Source organism: Mustela erminea, chromosome 13, assembly GCF_009829155.1.
Source record: "Mustela erminea isolate mMusErm1 chromosome 13, mMusErm1.Pri, whole genome shotgun sequence".
In the NCBI taxonomy this organism is placed as follows: Eukaryota; Metazoa; Chordata; class Mammalia; order Carnivora; family Mustelidae; genus Mustela; species Mustela erminea.
In genome coordinates, this window is record NC_045626.1 from 69,243,904 (window position 1) to 69,268,102 (window position 24,199).

The 24,199-nt window shown below is 46.4% G+C and overlaps 1 protein-coding gene across 3 annotated transcripts in view; it reads right to left on the reverse strand.

Moving 5' to 3' along the window:
- OSBP2 (oxysterol binding protein 2) overlaps window positions 1–24,199 on the reverse strand; it is a 160,356-nt gene that overhangs the window by 80,948 nt on the left and 55,209 nt on the right. The window lies entirely within an intron of this gene.

The window sequence follows — 24,199 nt, forward strand, 5'->3', positions numbered from 1 at the left end:
CCGGCGGCCCCGGGCCCGCCTCCCCGCCGCGGCCGCCCCTTCAGCACCGCGGACAGCGGCCAGCCCGGTTGCTCCCAGAGCAGCCAAGCCGAGAGGAGCGGTGCGGCGGCTCTGCCCGCCCGCCAGTCAGACGGTGCGCGGCAGGGGCGCGGCGCACCGCGTCCTCATTCCTCCAACCTCCTCCCCACCCGCCCGAGGAGGCAGCCTCCTCAGGGCCCCGCTCCAAGAGCGAAGGGCGCCTCGTGAGGCCACCAGACAGTGCCCAGAGGACCGGACGCGCCTCCTCCGGCCGGGTCAGAGCAGGGATTAGCGCTCTCCTCCCGCCCAGCCGGCTAGACAAAGGCAAGCTCTCGGTGTCGGAAGGGCAGCGGAAAGCTCAGCTCAGCCTCTTAAAATGCGGGAGCACGGGCCGGAACCCGACCCGGCCCTACGGGCGCTATCGTGGCTCAATCGAGGCCAAAGAGGGCTGGCCCTTTGCCTGGGTCCCGAGTGGGAGGGGGCGGTGGCTCAAGCACTCATTTCTCCTCTGTGATACACCCCGGGTGTTGTAAGGAGTTAACCAGAGTGTCTTGGGAACTAGAGGAGGGAGAGCCTTTGGGGTTCCATCCCCACCTGGAATCCAATTCCCACCTCCATCCACATCCTTGGTGCCAGAGCATCAGTCAACCAAGGGATGGGACTACTGGAGCCTGCTGACATCACTCAGAACACTTCCACGTTTTCCATTTCTGTTAAAATCCAGGAAACCTGATTTCTCCTGCCAGGAAACCTGCCACGGAGATGAGGGGCTCCGGTTCTAGAAGCCTCTGCTACAGACCAGAAACATGACCTGGCCCAACCTTTCCTCTGCCTTCAGTGAGCCTCAGCTTTTCCTCTGGGATGTGGGGGTGGGGTAGAGCTACCTCTGACTCCAAGTCTGAACTAACTCAGCCTCTCTGGCCAAGCAGAAGAATCCAAGACTGGACAGCCACCCACAGCCCACCTCCCTTCATGGTCTTTCTGAGTACAAGATGAGGAGACCCTTCTTCCCACTGCCAAAACTGGCCAATCTTGCTTAATTCTTTCTAAATAAACCACAACTTTTATGCCTCATTAATTCAAATCCAAAGACATGTTGATTTTTTACCATTTGGTTGAGTCCCTGGTCTGAAGGGAGAAGACCAAATGGAATGAGTTCAAGTCGAGGTTAATAAATGCTATCTGATCAGGCATGAGGCACTCCGCTCAAACATTCACAGATCAAGGCTGTTGCACAAAGAGCCTAGAGCTGAAACATTCAGGAAGGGCACCGCAGGAACAGGAATGAGAATCTGCCATTCAGAAAATGCAGCAAGGGGGGGTGGGGCGGCTAGTTCAGTTTCCACATCAAGGAAGAAAAATCACAATCCACCTGTGGTGACTTTAAAAAGAAACAAAACCCGGCACCTGGGTGGCTCAATGGGTTAAGCCTCTGCCTTCAACTCTGGTCATGATCTCAAGGTCCTGGGATTGAGGCCCACATCCATGGGGCTCTCTGCTCAGCGGGGAGCCTGCTTCCCCCTCCCCCTCTGCCTGCCTCTCTGCCTACTTATGATCTCTCTCTCTGTGTCAAATAAATAAATAAAATCTTTTAAAAAAATAAATAAAAAGAAACAAAACCACTACTTCTACAGTCTTTTAACTTAACATCTTTTTTCTCCCCTCCTTTGAAAATTACTTCCAAGAGCTCTTTCTTTCTTTCTTTCTTTAAGTAGCATACCATCAAAATCCAAAGACAAGAAACAAGTCAGGTTCCAGGGACACCAGGTTATGTGGGCTTCCTGCTGCATTGGTCACAAGCATCAGATGGGGGATGGGGTGCCTATCTGCCTTCCCAACATCCAACAATTGCCCAAACATCCAACAGTTGCCAAGCGGACACATTGACACTTATGAGGAAAGTCTTTTTTTGTGTGTATTTCCTCATTTGTTGTGGAATTTCTTGAGGATTTTGTGACAGAGGATTCCTTCAATTTAACTCTTTTAGTTGTCTAACTTACGGCACATTCAGCAATCACCAGCATGTCTGCATCCTCGCCTTTCAGGAGATCAGTGAGGGACCAGGTGAAGCCCATTTCCACACACACACACACACACACACACACACACACACACACACTACTAGCAGAAAGCACACATTTTCTACTGACATGGCATACTCGCATATACACTAAAGATCACAAGAGATTCAGGATTTGGAACAACAGAAGTGATCCAAGCCACACCGCAAGATTGTAAATTCCAGTGCAGTTATTCAGTTATTCTATAGGTTTTGGAAAAGCCTAAAAACTGGAACACATTCCAATGATTCTCAACCACAAAGGCAGTTAGACACTTCTGCCCCAGGCCCCATTCCTCCCTCTGCCCCAGGGCTCAGACCCTGCTCTTTGACCTCACTACACAATCTCTTTCTAGTGGGCAGACTATGACTACCACTCCTGCGAAAGCTAGCAAACTACCCCAACCTGCCTGGAATGCAACCTTTCTACCAATACTCCTGGTAAATCCCAACCAAGTCCATCCTTCCCTCCCCAGCCCAGCTGTACTTTGCTTCCTCTGTTATGCACTGAAAACCTGAGCATGTACTTGGCTTATCCCCTCTTCCTCCCTTATAACCAACATACCAGGGTCCACCAGTGCCTTCCTTAGCCCACTCTTTCCTGCTCACCCAACTGGGGACCTGGACCCAACTGTCTCTCTCTCTCTCCCTGGTCCACCATGGCAGTCTCCTCCCTGGGACCCTGCCCCCTCTCCTAACCTCCTCTCTAGCCATATATCTCTTCTGGTATAGCCTATCACTACTTCTGTTACCAGTCTAAAATGCCATCAGCATACTACTAACCAAGCAAGGTTCAACTTCAAACCTAACACTCAGAGTCCTAGGCAGACATGCCCTCTCTATCCGATTTCCCAGGGCCTCCTAGTGACAACTCTGACCTCTGGCCACGATGTCTCAAGTCTTTGCCTCATGACCTAGACTGTCCTTTGTCAGTGCTGAGTATCTGCCCCACTATTCCTCACCTGGCCGCCAAGTTCCCTGTCCACCCATTAGTGCTGCAAAGATCTTAATCGAGAAGAGATCCCAAGTGCAGTTGTGGTCAGTGCTGGGTCTGGTGTCAGGCAGTGCATGCTTACCCTTCTGGGGCATGGCTCCTCACCCTGGCCTTCATTTTCACTTCAATGAGCTCTTAGAGCACTTCCTGCCAGTACCATGCACCAGACAATTCATCTTTCCAACCACCTACACCACTAGCTACCTGTTCATGCCCAGGCAGACTACTTCTCCAGAAAGTCTACATGAGCCCGTGTCTTCTGTTTTCGTGGGGGTCTGTCAGTTTCTAGAAAAGTGTTAATAGGGCTATTGAGAGGTGCTCAGTAGTTCTTGAATGAGCAAACTCAGCATGGGTAATAGCAAGAAAGGGATCCTTTTAAACCTGTTTTTGAATTTTATCTAATTCATATTTTTTTCTCTCTCTCCTCATCCTCAGGCCACATCCTGCCAAGCGGGACTTGGGATGGCAGGCAGGGGAGAAAGAGGTTCTAGGCTGCCAGAGAATTCACAGAACAAATTCTTGCCAGTGGGTGATAAAGAATGATAAGCATTATGTGATATGTTATTATATAGTTGTATTCCAGACCCTTCAAGTAACTCGACAAACCAAATGACAGGGCAAATTGGAACCCAGTGACAGGCTGAGTAACCTATTCCCACATAGCGATGCTTCAGAAACACAGCTATTGGCATTGACTCCTCCACAGGAGTGGTGAGGGGCTGGATAAGCCACTGTCAATTTTCTGCAGACTAGAGACTATTTGCTGCTTTCACCAAAGTAGTAACTGACATAAATCTACTCTAGGAACAAAGCAAACTAGCAACCAGCTTTAAAAAGCACCCTACGTGAAGAAATCAGGCCAGGCATGGACTCCTAGCTCTGGCATATACTTGCAATGAAACCCAGGGCAAGTCGCTTTCTCACTTTGGGGCTCAGTTGCCCAATCTGTAACAAGTAGGCACTGGATTAACTAATTCTGGCAGTCTTTTTACCTACAAAAATTCAGTGGCTCTTCAGAAATAAACCTTCATATATGCAATCAAAGGTTCTTTGACAAGGGTGCTAAGATCATGCAATTGGGAAATGACAGTCTTTTCAACAAATGGTACTGGGAAACCTGGATGCCCACATGCAAAAGATACAAAAATTAACTCAAAATGGATTAAAGCCCTAAATGTAAGACCTAAAACAATAAAATTCTTAGAAGAAAACATAGGACAAAAGTTTCACAACACTGGATTTAGCAATGACTTCTTAGCTATGACACCAAAGGCACAGGAAGTGAAAGAATAAACAGATAAATTGGACTTTGTAAAAATTAATAACTTTTGTGCATCTAAAGACACTATTGGCAGAGTCAAAAGCTGAAAATATTTGCAAATTAGGAGAAAATATTTGCAAATTGTGTCTGAGATAGGATTAATAGCTAGAATATATAATTGCTAGAATATACAAAAAACTCCTAAAACTGGGCAACAAAAATCAACCTGATTCAAAAATGGGCAAAAGACTTGAATAGACATTTCTCCAAAGAAGATCTACAAATGGGCAATAAGCACATGAAAAGATGTTCAACATCACCAATCATTAGTGAAATGCAAATCTAAAACATTTGAGATATCACCTCACATCTATTTGAATGGCTAATATTTTAAAAATAAACAAAATAAGTATTGGTGAGTATGTGGAGAAATTGGGAACCATGTGTGCTGTTGGTGGGAATATAAAATGGTGCAGCTGCTATGAAAAACAATACGGTGGATTCCTCAAAAATTTAAAAATAGAATTATAATGGTTAAGCTATCCTACTTCTGGGTATTTACCCCAAAGAATTGAGAGCAGGGTCTTAAAGAGGTATTTCTACACCCACATTCATACACAGCAGTATTATTTACAATAGCCGAAAGATGGAAGCAACATAAGTGTCCATTGATGGACGAAAGGAGAAGTAAATGTGATATATACATTCAGCATAATACTAATCAACCTTGAAAAGAAAGGAAATTCTGACATGTGCTACAACTTGAATGAACCTTGAAGAAATTCTGCTAACTGAAATAAGCCAGTAACAAAAAGAAAAAAACCTTTATGATTCCACTTATATGAGGTACCCAGAATCGTGAAGTTCATAGAGACGGAAAGTAGAATGTTGTCATGGGGGATGGAATGGGGACCAAGGGAGTGGGAAGAAGGGTTTATTGTTTCTTGGCTATAGCGTTTCAGTTTTGCGAGATAAAGCATTCTGAGATGAATGGTGGTGGCTGTTGAACAATATGACTGTATTTAATACCACTGAACCATACACTTAAAAGCAGTTAAAATTTCAAGTATATACTATAATAATATTATTAATATTATTAAGAAGTTAAAAAATAAAGAAATCTGTTCTGAAGTATATGTATTAACAGAGTGGAAGAGAATTTTTTTGAAACATTAAGTAGTTGGTTAAGCTTAATATCAGTTATTTCCCTTGTAAATATATATTTTATTTATTTATTTGTTTGTTTGACAGACAGAGATCACAGTAGGCAGAGAGGAAGGGTGGGGGGACAGTTTCCCCTCCAAGCACAGAGCCCGACTCAGGGCTTGATCCCAGGACCCCGGGACCATGACCTGAGCCGAGGCAGAGACTTTAACCCACTGAGCCACCCAGGCGCCCCTCCTTGTAAATATATTTTTAATGCTTAAAACTTATGATATACAAAGGACTAAAAGCAGGAAAAACAAATAAATTCAACCCTGAATACCATGTTTGTAGCTTTGACTGACTAAGGAGCTCTCAGTTAGGTGGATCCCAGCCCAGGAGACCAGATTTCCCTTAGCAGTCACCAAGCAGCCACATCTACATAAACTGGGGGCCTTGAGTCCTCATATCTCCTGGTAAGTTCTCAAAGACTTAATGTTCTCCCTTAATGAAGCCCACGGGCATTTAGGGAAACCTAAGAAAACACCACAAGAGAGAAACTTAACCTTCAAAAACACAGATGGCTGAAATGTCAAGAGCCGTGAGAAGAAATACTTGGCATATCCACGGTGTCCTAAGCAGTTTAATTGGCAAGAAGCTAACTTCAAAATAACTATAATTAATAATTTTAAAGAAAAAAAAAGACAAAATGGATACATAGATGTAGCATTTCAACAGAACTGGAAATCTATAAAAGTAATCACATGAACATTCCAGGATTTTAAAATATTGTATCTGAAATTAAGAATTCATTGAATTGGCTTCATGGCAGAATGGGTAAAGTAGAAAGCAGGATTAATGAACTCAAAGTCTGGTTAATCAAAATATCCAGAGGAAAAAAAGATGGTAAAGACAGAACAGAGTGTAAAGTTCACTTGGATGATCACCAAGAGGTCTAACATACATACATGTAATTTGAGTCCTATGGAGAAAGACAGAAAGAGAAAGAAAGAATAAGCCAGAAGCAGTCATGGCAGAAATAATGACTGAATTTTCCCAAATCTGGTGAAAGACATTAGCCCACAGATTCAAGATGCTCAGTGAGCCCCAAGACGGAGAACTATAAATCAAATCTTTCCTACGTACATTACAGTCAGTCTTTAAAAATCAAATACAGAGAAAAAAACTTAAAGGCAGCTGGAGGGGAAAATAAAAGGATATGCTCTTTTCAAAGGAGCAGTAAGACTAATTCGGATTGTTATCATTTCAATACAAAATAGAGAAAAAGAAGATAATAGGATTTTAAAGCTTAAAAAGGAGGGAAGGGAGGGAGGAAGGAAGGAAGGGAGGCAGGGTGAGCTACTAATCTAGAATTCTATACCCTGGGAAAAGATCCTCCAAAACTTAAGGTGAAATAAAGAAATTTTAAGGCAAAATAAAAAACAAAAAGCAAAGAATTCACTGCCAGTAGACATGCATCACAAGAAATACTCAAATTCTTTGTACTGAAGGAAAATGGTCCCAGACAGAAGAAAAGAAATTCAGAAAGGAATAAAGAACATCAGAATTATTTTTTAATGTAATTAAATATAAATATTGCTTAAAACACCATTATAATGCTCTGTGGAATTTATAACATATAAGAGCATTAAGAAGAATTTAATTTGTGGATTCTTAAATTATTTGGGAAGTGGTAAGAGTACTAATTTAAAGTAGACTATAATATATGAAAGAGTCATATTATAATCTCTTTTATTAAAAGAATGAGAGGGGTGCCTGTGTGGCACAGTCAGTTAAGCACCCAATTCTTGGTTTCAGCTCAGGTCATGATCTCAGAGCTGTGAAATCAAGCCCTACATCGGGCTCCAAGCCCAGCAGGGAGTCTGCATGAGGATTCTCTCTCCCTCTCCCCCCGACTCATCCTCTCTCTTTCTCTAAAATAAATAAATACATCTTATTTTAAAATAAGGATGAGAGAAAGTACAATTAAGAATGAATAAAAGAGAATAAAATCATTTAAAAATGCCTGATTTATAACAAAAAAATGAAAGAGAAGGAACATCCAAGTGGTAGAATGTATCAGAATATCCTCTCTTTTTAAGGCTGCATAATATTCCATCGCACAGATAGACCACGTTCTGTTTATCCATTTATCATCGATGGACACTTGGGTTGCTTCCCCTTTTTGGGTATTGTGAATAACGCTTCTGAGAATATGAATATTTGTACAACCTAAATCATGTTTGAAATCAACCTTTTGGCTGAAGGATGACCTTGATTACTTGTACTTCCAGTATGTAGACAATGTAGTGGACAGTGGGCAGACAATGAAGTAGAGAACCTGAAGTCAGATAGACCTCGATGCCAAGTCAAGCTCTGCTACTTACTAGTTCAGTGGCTGTGGGCAAGTTTCTTGGAAGGTTACACATAACACACATTAAAATACCAGGCGCAGCATGTTATTCTCACCAGGTCAGAGCACCTCTCTGTTGTCTTGTGGGCTGGGAAGTATTCTAGACTCTGGGCCCTTAAAGTGTCGGTGGAGAACATGCCTGAGGCTTATGCTTTTCATAAAGTCATTTTCCCTCACAACCGGCAAGAAGACAAAAACAGAACTTGTAACAGCTGCCAATCACCTCTAGAAAACATGCTGTCAACCAATGATAATTGGCCTAAGTGTATTTTACATTTTGCTTAAAAATACTGTTTCCGTTCATCTGACTTTAAATGCCACATGCTGGTGGCAAACCCAGATTATGAATGACTCATGAATAGACACAATGACTAATTAAACCCAATAGAGACTATTCATTAAAAAATAGAAATGTAAACTTTTACCCAAGGGCTTGCAAGTAAATGTCTGTAGGAAGCATTTGAGGAAGGTTTATAACCTCAGCCTTCTCAGTAAACAACACTGCAGATGGTAGATGAAAAAAATGCTTGCATTCATAAACTATTTCTTATCATGCAAACCATGGTGATCGAAGCTCCTATGCACGGTTCCTAAATCCTTAGTTTTTTGCTGTTTTGATACATGCTTATGGATGCTTAGCCATGAGCTTTTGACTCTATTTCTATACTTTGGTGATGTCTATCTATGTATCCATTGATATGGGGACAGGCTAGGAGCCTAGCTGGGTTCTTAATAAAACTATTTACTGCAAAGTCTCCTGAAATCCCCACTGGCCTGAACCCAGCCCTGGGACATGACTATGACCCTCTCAGTCTCGCTGTTCTGTGCTAGCTAAGGTACTCTGCCAGTCCACAATTTATTTTTCTCTATCAACAAAGTGAAATTACAGTTGACAACATTTTTCACAAGACCGTGGCACTGATATGGTAAAGAGATAGGATTGGTCATATCTAAAATTCCCTAATACATGTAAACTCTTGGAGTCTGAAAAAAGGGAGTGTTGGCAACAGGGATCATGTTGCTGTTGACTGTCAAAGACCTTCCACGTAATGGAACTTAAAAACCAATGAAACAGATCCTATCCCCCTTGGTTTCAGGGCAGCCACTTGATAAGTGGGGCAAGCATAGAGATAACAGAAGAAACATCTCTTAACTGATTTTTAAATTGTTGATACAAGAGCTTATCAGTCTTGAAATGACCCTTAACCACATTTGCCAGTGGATTTTCAGTCAGTTACTACATCTCAAACAACTTAACCTGGGAAGTACTCCCTGCACCTTTCTTTCCTTCTCTCTTCCTCCCTCTCCTCCCCCCTCTCTTAAATACAGTTTGCTATATCCCTTAGGATTGCTTTTTGCATGACTTAAGAATCTTTCTGAAATAGTGCCTGAAAGCCATAGAAACTGGAACACACACACACACACACACACTCTCTCTCTCTCTCTCTCAATCCAGCCCCCAAACTGAGATCTCTTTGATAGTTCAAGACCAATGTGAAGCCTCCAACTTCGTCCTCTTTCCCACCTCCCTCCAAATCCATCATGGGTCCTATGTATGAATATGTAAATCAGATGTGCAGCCAGAGCTCCTACGAATGGGTGATGCAGTTTCAAGTTGTCCAATCTTTTCTATCCCTTCTCTCCCTGAAAAGGGGGTCAAACACCAGTGCTATGTATTTTCATGGGGCTACATATCCAGAGTCTTTCCTAAGGTGGGGAATATGTGGAGGCAGAGGGTGACACTTAAAAAGACAGAGACAGTAAACCCCTGTGGGGCATCTGGCCAATCAATGCCTCCAGCTCCAGAAACCCACACCCGTCAGCCACTGCAACAAACTACGTGTCTACCAACCTCAAGGGCCCATGTCCTTCTTCTGAAGCTCGGTCACCTTGGAGCATGGAGAGAGTGTCACCCCCCCCGCCCACCACCACCACCACCCTGCTTCTTTCTGATGACAGCCATTGTCTCACAGAGAGAGATGCACAAGAAACAACATGTGTTCTCAGTGAGATTCACATCCCTCCTACCCCCAGATAACATGGCACAAAATAGAATGAAGCTGTGCTCTAAAATGGAAATAGAGTTCCCACCAGAAGAGGAGGCAAAGCTGCTATAGAGAATCTCAAAAGCAGACCCTGTTCTTAGAGAAAAGTTCATCCTGCCTGTGAGCTTGAGGTTAGAACTGAAGTCTGTCCACCTTCTGGCCATTGGTGCTTCCTTCCGAAAGGCTGCACCCAAACCACTTCCAATCAAACCATTTCTTTCTCCTTAGGGAGACTTGGACTTGGGGTCCTCCAGTGGACTTAGCCAATGCTTCTTCTATGTGGTGAGCCCCAAAGAGAGGCACTGGGTTCTCCTGGGGTTCTTTTGGGTTTTAGTTTGCCTTTTTTCTTCTGCTTTTTAAAAAAATATATTCTATTTATTTATTTGACAGAGAGAGAGAGAAAGACAGCAAGAGAGGGAATACAAGCAGGGGGAATCGGAGAGAGAGAAGCAGACTCCCCACTGAGCAGGGAGCCTGATGCAAGGCTCCATCTCAGGACCCTGGGATCATGACCTAAGCCAAAGGCAGCTGCTTAACAACTGAGCCACCCAGGTGCTCCTTTTTTCTGATTTTTGAGTGTCCTGTAAGTTGGTTTTTCTCTCTGCAAGCATCTGAGCTGAATGGGTGGGTCAATGGAAGGGAGACCTTATTCACTTGTCTTAGCACTGGCTCCTGGAACTGACTAGAAGATGAACAATTTGGAAAGTAGATGGGCCGGATCATTTCTAAGAGGAAGCAGATTTCATTGCCATGAAATCCTAGTGTTTGAATGCACAGAGGATGCATTCCCCACCTGCTGGCCAGACTCAGGCCCTCCCTCTCTGGTCAGGATTGGACTTCCTTCCAGAGCCCCATCCCAAAACCCGGAGCATGCATCTCAGAGATGGAACAGTAAACCTTCCAAGATCCTCCGTTTAAGCTCAGAAATAGTACAGTTCTTTCCAAGAGGGTACAACAATCCAAAGCTGATGTTTCACTGGTCAAGGCCAGGAGCAAACATTTCACGTTCATTTTTCCTGTAGGACACTGTCTCTGAGATGGCCATACATGTCAACGGCCTCAAGCCAAGCCATTTTTTCCCTTTCACGGAACTGCATGTAGATTTGCCCAAAACTATGAAAAATTAATTATTCACCCACCCCCAAAGAAGGCCTGAACCAAAAGTCAACATTTACAACGTATTCATTAACACGGTCCCTGGCATTAGAGACTCATTACACGGGAGCCGCGGTGCTAATCTAATTTTACATGAAAGGAGATAGGTAATTGCAGGAGCCCTGAAAATCGGAGCCATGGCAACATCATTTTATGCTCCTCTTTGAATCTGTCAGATTAAATCATACCAAGGGCTCCTCGAGTGAAAGGGGAATAATGTGTCTAGAAGTCTAGGGCCCAGCTCTGAGCACACAGTCCACCACCAGCTCTCCAGGCTGCAGAGGGCTGGGCTCTCTCTACTGAAGTCTTCTCCTTGGAGGCAGATCTCCCACGGGCTCTGGGTGGGATTCTGCATTTTCAAAGTGATTGACATGGTATGGGGAAACCATGGACAAAAGGGGACATTCCTCAGTTGATCAGACTGTCCCCATCACCACCATTGTTACTGTCACTTGTATTGGTGCCATAAGGTTGGGCAGGGCGCTGACACTTTACACATCCTCCCAATGGCCTGATTCTTCAAATAATGAAACCAGAGCTCAGGAAGATTGGCGGGGGACGGTGGGGGGGGTGGGGGGAGGATTAGATCACATGTCCCAGGTCACATGGCTGGAAAGCCACGCAGCTGAGATCCTAGGTTGGTTGGCTTCTGGTTCTGCAGACACCATAAGGAACAAACAGGACACAGAGCTTGGATCTGCCCCCGAAGCTCAAATCCCAGGGCATTGAGAAGAGCTTCTCTCCTTCCCCGCTGCCAGCACATCCTGTCACCAGCCCTGCCTCCCTCTGACATGCTCTTTACCCTGCAGCCAGAGGCACAGAACTGAGAGGATCAGGCTCCAGGGTAGCACCTTTCTGAGAGACTCAGCCTTTCTTGGGATCCAGCAGAGAATGTAGCCAGGAAGGCCTTTCATGATCCATGATGTGGCTCCACCAGCCTCACACTAGGACATGCCCACCCCATCCCAGCCTTCTCTGTTTGGGTTTTGGGTCACTCTTGAACTATTTGGAGCTCTTCCTGTGGTCATGCTCCTCCCCACCTCTGGCCTCATTTTCACTTGCCCTCACCGCACTTCATCGGGCAGATTCCTCCTTGACCTTCAGGCCTCAACTTACACATCACCTCCTCCAGGCAGCCTTCCCTGACCCTCCAAAGTGGGCAAGGTGCCTCTCCTTATGTTTCCTTTGCTGGGGTGTATCATCATACACCCTCCACTGTGATTTTTCTGCTGTTTGGTCTCCTCACAGCAGGCAGTGAGTCCCTGGAGACAGCAACTGGTTTTGTTTTCCATTAAGTTTCCATTAAATCCTCATCTCCTAGCATTGTCTGGCACAGAGAAGTATGCTGCAAATATTTACTGTATACAGACTTAAAATATACTAAACTCTATAAAATTTAACCAGGAAGCAAGTTTCCCAATTCATAAATATTAATCAGTGCTTTAGATATACAATTAAAATTATTCAAAGAACAAAACGTGGTCCACATATGACAGGGTTGGAAAGGAAAATTTAATTTACAATTAAACTGCAACCTCAAACAAAACCCCAATAGGATATTTTAAGTAAAACTTGAGCTGATTCTAAAATTTACATAGAAGGGGGAAATCCCAATATATTTTTGAAATTAAAGAACAGTGAGGGAGGATTTATCCGACTAGCTGTCAAACTCTACCATAAAGCTACAGTGACAGGCAGAGATAATGATAAAGGCAGAGATAATGATACAGGCAGAGAGATACAGGGGGGATACAGGCAGAGAGAATGATAAAGAGATCAATGGAGAGTAGTGTTCAAAAACAGAATAAATTCTGCTGAGGAAAATGAGATATATTGGGGGAAAATGAGATATATTTTTGGAAAACATAAAATTAGATGCCTACCCCATATCTTGCATGAAAACAAATTCCAGAAGGATATAACTTAAAGCACATTTGTTAATGGTCCCTCCCTTCCCAAGTGGTGTGAATGGCACCTTTATCACTAAGTGAACTCCCAAAAAGTATAAATCTATTTCTGGAGATCCCAGTCTGGTTTTAAGAATGAAAAGAAGGGGGGCACCTGGGTGGCTCAGTGGGTTAAGCCTCTGCCTTCAGCTCAGGTCATGATCTCAGGGTTCTGGGATCGAGTCCCGCATCGGGCTCTCTGCTCGGCAGGGAGCCTGCTTCCTCCTCTCTCTCTCTCTGCTTGCCTCTCTGCCTACTTGTGATCTCTCTCTGTCAAATAAATAAAATCTTTAAAAAAAAAAAAAAAGAATGAAAAGAAGGATTTCCACCTATGGCATTTTTATTTTTTTATTTTTTTTTTTTTTAAGATTTTATTTATTTGTTTGAAAGACAGAGATCACAAGTAGGCAGAGAGGCAGGCAGAGACAGAGAGGGAAGTAGGCTTCCCGCCGAGCAGAAAGCCTGATGCGCGGCTTGATCCCAGGACCCTGGGATCATGACCTGAGCCGAAGGCAGAGGCTTAACCCACTGAGCCACCCAGGCGCCCCCCATGGCATTTTTAATAAGCAACCACAGACTCAGCTCTGGACACTTACGCCCACCTCTGAAAATGCCATCCCTGTTTCTGAAGCAGTCACTCTACAGATACACACCGAAGACAACTTTCAATGAACATAGTCTGAGTGATTACAGCGGCCATTTCTGAGACCCACTCTCTGTCACCTGCCTGCCTGACCCAAGTAGGCGTGGATCTGGGAAATTTCTGGGGCTCATGGGTAATGTTGGCGAGGTAGAAGTATTAATGGAATTATTCGTTTACCTTTAGACAGAAACGTGCTCTCTGAACAAGTCTCCCTGCCTCTGAGATGTGGTATTTCATGTCCCAGGGGGATGAAAACAGAAGGAACCTGTGTTTTCGGTAAGCCGCCTTCACTGATTCCCCCGGGGGTACCAATGACTAGGAGCATATGCACACAGGTCCCCTACTCCTTGAAGCAAGGAAAACATATATAAGACACTGCAATGCCTGAGAAAACATACAATCGTATTCTTTGAAGGCAAAATGATTGTTCATCAACATTTCCTCAGGTTTTTCTGGGATGGTTGACCCAGTGTCCCTCAGTCTGGCCCCTTTCAGATTGCTGGTGGGCATTTAAATCATACACCCATTTTGGAAGACAGTTTGGCCATTTCTTAGAAAATGAAGCACGGGTCTACTACCCTATAACCCAGCCCTTGCACTCCTAGGTAATTTACCCAAGAGAAAATAAACAATGTGTTTGTACAAAGGTGTGGACAGGAACATTTTTGGCAGCTCTATCTGTGTGACTCCCTGAGACAGTGCCCCAGACACACCCTGCACAGGACCCAGTACCACCTATGGTCAAGTCTCAGTACCTGGGTGTGGGGAAAGTACATCCCTTCATGTCTCCTTCCTTCCAAACAGCCCAAGGTCAGAATGCTTCAATCCACTTCAGCGGTATTTTACACAGGGAAACAAAGCATCAGTGGGTCTCTGGGGAGTGCAGGCTCCACAGGAGAAATGGAGAGGCAGATGGTGGATGTCCTGGCCGAGAGACCCCCCCACCCAGCTCCTCACTGGCCTTTTCACACCCACAACTCGGAGCTGAGGCCTGAGCCACAGGACAGGTGACTCAGTGAGTGGCGGGAACCACGGAGTTAAAAATGCAGGAATGGCCACCTTTTGAGGAGGATGGGTTTTAATATTAAAAGAAGTGCATGGCATTTACTTTTGGGTTGCTTGAAATGAGTGTACAAAGCCCCAGGAATGGGAAGTTGACTTGATAGAATTTAGATCCAAAAATGCCAAAGGGATTCATGAAAATGGTGTAACAGTATCTTAGCGGCCAGGGAATGGAAAGTGCCAGAGTCACAGCCCACCGGCATTTCACAAGCTTTGGTTTGCTACACAAGAGTAGGGGCTTAGTAAAGCTCCCTGATGAGATTTTCAGCTGCTTTTCCACTCACTGGTGCCTGAATGTGTCCCCAGGACCTGCTACAGGATAATCACTTCGTTGGTTTGAGAAGAGATGGATCACTGTGGCATGTTTACGGCAAGAGCCTTGGCACTGGCATCCTGAAGACAAAACTGGGTGACTCATGCTTTGCAAATAACACCCAGGAGCTGTGCCTTTCTGCTCCCTCAGGGCTGTGAGCCCCTGAGGGACTGAAAGCTCAGCCTGAATAATCCTCCAATTCAGGCACCTTCGTCTGATTTTAAATTGACTACAAATAGATGAAAGTTTTTGCTTCACATTGAACATGAATCTGACTGGCACGCCAGAAATGCACATCTAAAAGGAAAAATCATGAGCAAAGAAATACTGAAGAGTAAGAAGAGAGCCTGAGGGGTGGGGAGGAGCTGGATTTCTATGTAACAGAAGAGCTGGGAGCGAACTGGAGGGAGAAAGGACAAGCAAAGGTCTGGGCCATCCAGGTGGGTAGGTGGTAGCAAGGTGAGTAGTGAGGACCAGGGAAAGAAGACCCAGTCATCAAAGGGGTCAAAGTCCTTCTGCCTCAAGTCTGGTCCCTGCCACTCAAGCACAAGATTGAATCTCTCGTTTATTCCCTTAGCTCCAGTTCAACTTCATTCTGGAGAGGAACTGGGCACTTCCTTTCTGGATCTTTCCCAGGGAAGGGCAGGATATGTGTTGCTTCTGTCTAGCTACTGCAGTAGCACGTGTACCCAGGAAGTGCAGGGAGGTCAAGACAGGTAAGGCAGGAAGGCATCCGTTTCCTGATAAGCTGAAGTCCAGCCATTCAGGAGCAGGCCAGGTGGCAGTGCTGCCAGGGACCCCCTTCTGGAAGTTTTGCCAAATGCCTGGGGAATGCCACTCTGTGCTGGGCGGTGGGCACAGAGAGTGGAGAAGGGGGTGCTGGTCCTCAAAGAACTCAAGCCAAGTCCAAGACTCAAGTCCAAGCTGTTAGGAGTATGCATCCCATCCAAAAAAAATTTTTTTTAGAAGTTTGATCACTTGCCCCCAGTAGATGAACAATTATTTCCTGATTATATACGTGTTGTACTACTTGACTTAACACTCCTGCAGGGCACTCATCACCTTCTTAAAGCAACTGGGCTGTGGGCGCCTGGGTGGCTCAGTGGGTTAAAGCCTCTGCCTTCAGCTCAGGTCATGATCCTAGGGTCCTGGGATCAAGCCCCACATCGGGCTCTCTGCTCAGCGGGGAGCCTGTTTTCCCCCTCTCTCTGCCTTCCTCTCTGCCTACTTGTGATCTCTGTCAAATAAACAAATAAAATATTAAAAAAAAAAAAGCCACTGGGCTGGAGAACAATGGAATCAAGAGCCATCATGCCACCTGCACATCCCCTCCTTCTCCCCCAAAGACACAACTTTTCCTAGGAAAGCATCACAGAAGAGAGGACAGCGGCATGCATGGACACTATATTTGTAACAGGCCACAACTGGAAGCTGCTTGTGTCTAGCCAAAGGACAGCATGAAAACTAGGGCTAGAAGCAAACATCAAGAGTGACAACCAAGGCCCCAGTGATGGCAAATACAGATGCTGGGAAGCCGAAGGAAATGAGAACGTGTGGTGTTCTTTACAACTTCAGCTGCGTGTGCAATGGCTGGGAGCAGGGAGATACAAGTAGGGCCCTAAAGGCGTGGCCATGGCTGGAACCATGGCATGTTTTTAATTCTTCTTTTCAGTGTCCTTTAATGCCACCATAATGTCTTTAATAGCACAGGAAATCAAGCTTAAGTGAATGGCAAAGGATGATTATTCTCACCAGATCTCTCTTCCTCTCTCTCTTCCAAAAGAGTATCGATTTCCTACCACCAGCGCCCCAGGCCCCCATCCCCCAGCTTTCAAACTGATGGGTGCATCTGAGAACAGCCCCTGGCTCTACGAATGGGGCCTCCACCTTCCCAGGCTGTGGCCCTCACTCTCCCTAACAGCTCTGAGCCTTTCCTTGGCTGAAGGTCCTGTGCGCTGTCACTGTGGATGCCACACATGGCATTTTTCTCCTGCATTTGATTATCAACTGATGGCCTTGAGCTATGGTGGCATCTGTGAGACCCTTTGCGGGGTGCAACAGAGCATTTCTATACAAATGGGAAATTAGTGGTACTTTTAACTTGAGCTATGGCAAAGAATTTAGAGACGGGAGCACCTTCTCTAAACCAAGCCATCCTTTTTCTGGTAAGGAGAGTGTAAACTGGAAGGTTTATAACCTTGGCAACAGTATCAAAATGGGAAACATGCCCTTGATCCAGTGATCTCTTTCCTAAGAATTTACCCTTCTGGAAATCACACTACTGCCAAGGGGTAAAAAAAACAACAACAACAACACAGAAATACTCGTGCCGGTAGTTTTTTTGGTAATAGGGAAACATTGCAAACAGCCTAAATGGTTAAAAAGTATTAAGTTAATTATGCTATATCCATTTGGTGGAATATTATACACCATTAAAATGACATTAAAATTAGATATTCAAACAGGTAATATTAAAGAACTGTTATCTTGGATGTATAAGTCATCCTAAATTTATGCTTTTATAAGAGTCCTTGTTTTTTAGAGATACACAGTAAAATGTCTGCAGGTGGAGATTTTTGGAAAATAATAGGGGGATGGGTGGGGAGATGGGATAATTAGGTGATGGGCATTAAGGAGGGGATGTGATGAGCACTGGGCATTATATGCAACTGATAAGTTACTGAACACCACATCTGAAACAGAATTTAAATAATAAAAAATAAATAAATAAATAATAACAAACAAACAAACAAATAAATAGGGGGGAAAGCAGACTAGTGGTTGCCAGGGATGGAGGAAAGGGGGAAATAGGAAATGACTGCTTAATGGGTATGGGGTTTCCTTCAAGGGTGATGAGAATGTTCTAGAACTATATGGGGGGCATGACATTGTAAATGTGCTCAGTACCATTAATGGTGAATTTTGTGTTATGTGTGCTTACTACGATAAAAAAAAAATAATAGGGGCACAGACGCTGGCTGAGATGAAATAAGATTGGCTGTAACTGAGAACTGCTCAAAAATGAGGGATTACAGCAGGGGACTCTGTGTGTGTGTGTGTGTGTGTGTGTGTGTGTGTGTGTGTGTGTGTACGTGACTTGCTACCAAGTTGTCATAACAAGCCGTGACACAAATGTATATCTGTCAGCATGGGATACCCACAACATGCTGGGCCTGATGAGTCAGCTGCAAAACTGGATACTGGGAATTCCCCCTCCCACCAATAATGTGAAAAGTATAGATCTACCTGCACTTCTCTGCATAAATTAAAACGTTTGTAATGCTGCTCAGTACAAGATCTCACAGTGATCATTTCTGGGTTGGTAGGTTTGAGATTTTTCTCCCTGGTCTCCATTTTCCAGGATGGTTTACTCTTCTCTTTTTCCATGGAGTGTAGTTTTATAAAAGGATAAAGCTTTTCTCTTAAAAGGCAGACATGTTTGGAAACACCCTTTTTAACTCCAGCGTTCTGACTGAATGGCCCTGTGTAATGGCACATTCCTCACAAAAGCCACCGGGCACCTGGCACTTACTCCAATGACCACGACTGTCTGTGACAACCACCACCCTAAGGAGGGGCTGCAGAGGGCCCAACTTTATTGTTGGGCACTTCGGCCAAGGACAACCCCAACAGAGACCCCTGGCAACTCTTTCTCTCACGCGCCTTCATCCAGCATCGTAGTCAGTCACCCTGTGGAGTCAGCGGGACCAGCGCTGAGGCTGTCCCTATTTCAGAGAGGACGACACTAAAGCCAGTGCCCACATACCCCAGCCGAGCAGCCCAGGCAGGACCCACTCGACATGGACTCTCCCCTCCCCCAGAAACCACTCCTCATGGGTGGTTAGGACCCCGCTGCTGTGGGCGGAGTCCAGTCTTCCACTCAGGAGGCAAAGACCGCTACATGTTGATCTTGCATACAGGAGCAAAACCTTAGCCCCCCGATTATCGCTCACAGCCAGGTGTTTCCAGCTCCCACTGCTTGTCCTGTGAGCAGCAGCGGCTGGAGGGCTCAACTACCCATTGCTGAGGACTCAGAACCTCCCTTGTGGTCTCTCTAGATCAGTGGCTGAGGGTCCTTCCCGATCTCCCACACTCCGGGTAATGCCCTTCAGAAGGACACGCTCTTCAAACTCAGCTCTATGACGATGCCCACACAAGTGATCTGAATGGCCTGAAGGCTCGGCACCCAGAAGGTATGAATGAAAGGAACAAGGCACCTTCTACGTTAGTTCATTCATTCCCCTCCTTCCATCCCTTCCTTCATCCACATTGCTGAGTATCTCCTCTGAGAGGAGCAAAGCCTAGACACCAGGAACATCAGGGAAGTCAGACGTCAAATAGGTATGGTCACAAGTCAGGAACGACCGGGACTGTGGTAAGGGCTCTGAGGAGCTCCCCGCAGACACACAGCTGCCGCATCGATGACAAGATGTCCCTCGGACCAGTCTGGCCTCCCCACATCCAGCGTTGAACAGAGATGAGGAAAAGATGGGCCCAGGTTAGCTGCCACTCTTCCAAAGCAGGCCCCGGCACCGGGACTCAAGAACCTAATTAAAATGAAAATCCCATTCCTCAGGAGAGGCCACCCCCTCCCTCTCCGAGCAGTCCAGCCCCTCTCTGAACAGTCGAGTGTTTCCGGCTGCCTTCTGTGGAAAAATGTAAGGCGGTGCTGGCAGGAGAGGAAAATCCACCACTCAGTCATCTAAAAGCAGAACTCGCCTACCAGAATCCCAGTTTGCCGTCTCCATCCTCGCCCCACACGAACCCACTAGGGCGATTTCTCCTCTCTCTGCAGAGGGTCGCGCCCCAAGCTTCAGGAGCTGCAACTCCTGCCCGGGCAGCCAGAGGAGACCCGCATTCAGCCTGGCTCTCTGGCCTCGTGGCTGCCTGCTGGGTCAGCTGCGTTCGTCCCTGCTCCCACCTAGACTGAGACAGCCTACAGGCATGCGGCACTGTGCACACCAAACATCAGAGAGCTGGACGGAATGTTCTTTCTGCATCCAGGCACTAAATGCCTTTGTCCTTTCCATGGGAGGAGAAAAGACCCCTGATGCGGGAGCCCTGGGAGAGCATTGCCAGCTGAATGGGCAGGGCCAACACGGCCAAGATCTGTAAAGCCTCCCAGGGAGCCGCCCCCACAGGCTTCCTTTGGGGGATCATGAAAACCACCAGCCCCGCCCCTCACCGTAGCCCTTGCCACCCTCCTGGTTAGCCTTGGTTTCAAAGCTAATTCGGACCTCAGAGGTGACAGCTCTGCCCCAGTGGTTCTTAAACCTTTTGTAGTGGAATCCATTTATCAAACAGATGTCCTTTACCAGAGACCCCCAGACACAGAACAAGGGAAGCTACTTAGGCTGACAGAGTGAGAGGAGGCCAAACCAGAGCCCCATACACTGCCCAAGGTGCAGGAATTCCTCCTGCCCAGCTGTGTGCCAAATGTGTACCATGCTGCTGCGAGCCAGCCTCTGCTGGGCCCAGCTCTTCCTGTGCTCACTAGGGCCACCCTGCCAGCACGGCCCACCGGTGAGGGGCCTCTAGAAGCTTCCTGTCTCTTGCCCCTGCCCCCAGGCGACTTGTCCTCTCCCCCAGTGATTCTCTTCCACAATTCATGGTTATTACACCCACCTGCTGGTCTGGCCTCCCTCCAGAGCTGGGTGTGAGCTCACCATGGTTTCGAGGTCTGGGCTGGATGTGGGCAAGGGGCACCTGCTGTCTGCCCTCCTATTCTTTTTCCTGCTCCTGTTCCTGGAGGGAACAGTAAGGGACTACTGGATGGAGGCTGGAGGTGCTCAGGGTAGGTTCTGCAGAAGATGTCACATCTCAGGAGGACCCAAGAGGGGGCAGATTTTCTCCCTTACTAAATACATTCAGGTGGCCCTCAGGTATGACCCTGACTCCCCTGTCTGCAACCTGATAGGACCAGGGCCGGGTACCTGCTCCAACCTGCTCTGGGGCCTCTCGCCCAAGAATTTGAAACTGGGGCCCAGAGACAGGAGCCAAAGGTGGGCACAACCAGAGCAGGTCAGCCCCACTGGCAGAACAGGGTTAGAGAAGAACACAGAGGTCTACCTACAGACGGAAGGAAAATGGGAGGGGATACCAGGGAGAACCAGAAATGGGAAAACCAAGAACAGCTGCCGACACATTCTGTCCCTCCAGGACACACCCCGAGCTTAATTCCTTTAAAGCATAACTTTAAACTTTCACTTTAGTGAATTCACTAAAGACAGTTTGAGTGGGTTTTCATTCCTTGCCACTAAATAACCCCGAATAGGAAACCATGACAAAGCAATAATTTAAAAAAAAAAAATTAGTAAACAGGTCCCTGTCTAGAACGGTGTTTCCAGTGCAGTGAGGAGACATCCCCACATGCACGAGTTCTGTTGTCCCGTAGGGATACAGACTGAAGAGTCCAGGACAGTGGGGTGGTGATAATGACCGGCATCTGTCACCTGAGCCACCTGGTTCCCTGTCTCCTACAGGTGTTTTGTATTCTTCTATTGCTGTTGTTCTTGTTACTTATCCTCATAACCATGGTGTGATATGGCCATCATTCTTCCCTTTGATGGGCAGAGAAACTAAGGCTTTGAAGGGTTCATCCAAAGTCACAAAGTGACTTGGAGCAAAGCCACAATCCCAAATGTTGCAGCCCTTTTCCTAAGTCACACTCCTTCACCCCGCCCTGCAACTGAGACTCCGCAGAGCCCAGCCTTCCAGGTTTATATCTCAGAATACCTAGCCTTGACCTTTCAGAGTTCCTCTCCAAGTCAAAGCTCAAACTGGCAAAGTAAGGTACAAGAGGGATCCGAGAAGGGGACCCAGCCCAGCGCGCCTTGGGTTTGGGTCACACATTCTGTCCTGGCCTCTAGGGCCCTCTGCGTGGAGCTGGTGACGTGATGAGCCGACAGCCTCACCTGTGTCAGAGTCTGGCGCTCATGCCCCCAGGTACACAAGCAGGTTAACATCTAAATGGTAACAAAGCATAAGCCTTATAAATCTGATCATTACAAAGGGAAGTGCTATTATGTCTGTTAGTTGCCAAGAAAGCAATTAGTAATCAAGGTACTTGCCCTGGCAGGAAAATGAGGCTTAAACCATCTTAATGGTAAGATTATATCAAATGCAGACAGTGACCTTTTGTCTACTTTTTTAGTCAGTGACTCTGACCTACTAATCCTCTTATAATGACTACCTCCCAATGCAAACACATCTTAGAATGCCTGTTTTCTCCTGAAATAAGGGGGCCATCTTTTGGCCAGCTCCTGGGCTTAACGGGCGGGCGAGGGTCATAAAGGAAGAGCTGGAGTCAGGATAGACGCAACCTGTCGTCCTCACTGTGAAAATCCAACTCGATTTCTCTGAGAACAGCATCAGTCTCTTCCGATTCTGCACGTACATTCCAACTCGCCGGTGACCCATTTACCCTGACCCTCTTTCAGCCAGCACCGATTTACAGGAGTCCCCTGGGGACAAAGCTGCTGCCATCTGTATGGGTCACAGGGTCACATCTAAATCCAAATCGCCACCATCCCCTACAGAACAGATACTGTCGCTTCGCTAAGTTCCCTTGTGCTGGCTCTTGCTTTTGCTAATTGAGAGCTAACTCCAGTTCATGCCCCGCTCTCTACTTTGCAGGGCCTCCTGGCAAGGCCAAAGCAATGGGAGTCTCCGTCCTTCCACGACCTCCCAAGCCACGCCACGCCCTGCTTCTTTGTGAAGGGCCAGAATTTTCTCCCTGCTGAGGGATGTTAACTTCCTCTTTGGTTTCTTCAAACTCTGACTAAAGTGCTTTGTGCTCGGCTGGAAGCACAGGCGTTCCCCCCTTTCTCAGCCACTGCATCCCTATTTCCAATTCCTTTATACCTTCCTGGACAGTGGAGAGAGCTCCCTTAAATAAACCGCATTCCGAACCACTGTTCATTTCTCAGGTGTGATAATGGTACTTAGGTTATGTTAAATTTTTAAGAACGAATCCTTACTCTTTTAAAGGCACGTCCTGAAAGTTTAACAAATGCAATGACTTAAGGTCGGCAATTGGCTTCAAAATGGTGGGGGAAGAGACCAGAGGAGACAAGAATGGGGTGATAACTGAGTAACGGGTATGTGTGTGGGTTCCTGAGACTCTTCTGTCTACTTGTCTTTAGGTCTTAAATTTTCCACAACAAAAAGGCTTTACAAAAGTCCCATCCCCAGGGTTTTGGGCATCCTTGAGGCTACATGTCCCACCTGAGCTTTACCTGCATCCTTTTCAACTGGCACTTGTTTACTAAGCAACTACTACACTTGAGGTGTAGAGTCAAAGCTGCAGAGTCAAAGTTACCGGCTCCACCTGTGAGGAGCTCTCAGGAGGCTGTCCTGGCCTGCACAGTCCTGTCCTTTATTTTAATGAAGTCCCCAAAGCTTCACTTCTCAAACTGGGCCCTAGCTTTTCTCTCTCCCACAGCAGGGTGGGCAGTCAGGGCCTCCCCTTCCTTGGCCACATACGATGGAGTGAGCCCAGCTTCCTGTCCTGGCATCCCTGACGGGGTACCAGCTCCCTCCGTTCTTCTGTCATCCCTACTGAGTGAGGTGGCCCAGGTGTGGGTCAGGGTGGACGAGAGTTTCAGAGAAAGAGAGGCCAATCCATCCACTCGTTGGTGGGTTTGGGTGAGGCCGACCCCTCTGTCCCACAACTTGCTGACAAAGGACCAAGGGCCAGGACACGTCCCCCCTCCCATCGGAATAAGAAGCATAGACAAAAGCACTGAGACCACGAGGGGCTCCAGGCCTGGATACCTGGACGTGGGAGACTGCCTCACCCAGAGAGCTCCAAGCCAGAAACCGACCTCCTTTCCAAACGAGGCACAGATGTGTTGATTCGGTCAGAAGTCTGTGTGGCATTCTCAAGGAAGCCTGAATTCACAGCCAAAGTGGGGAAGGAATACCCACCTTGAGCTGCTCGCCTATCGACGAGCAACTTACTGGGTACCGTGGAATGTTCATCCTGGGGCAGCCATGGAAACCGAAGGCAATCCTGCAGTCAGCAATACGCTTCACCACTGTCAAGGTCAACAGCCAATAATTCACACCCATATCCCCACTGTGACAGTTCAGGTGAGGACCGCGACGACGAGAGTCTGATTAGTAAAGGGTATATCACTCCCAGTG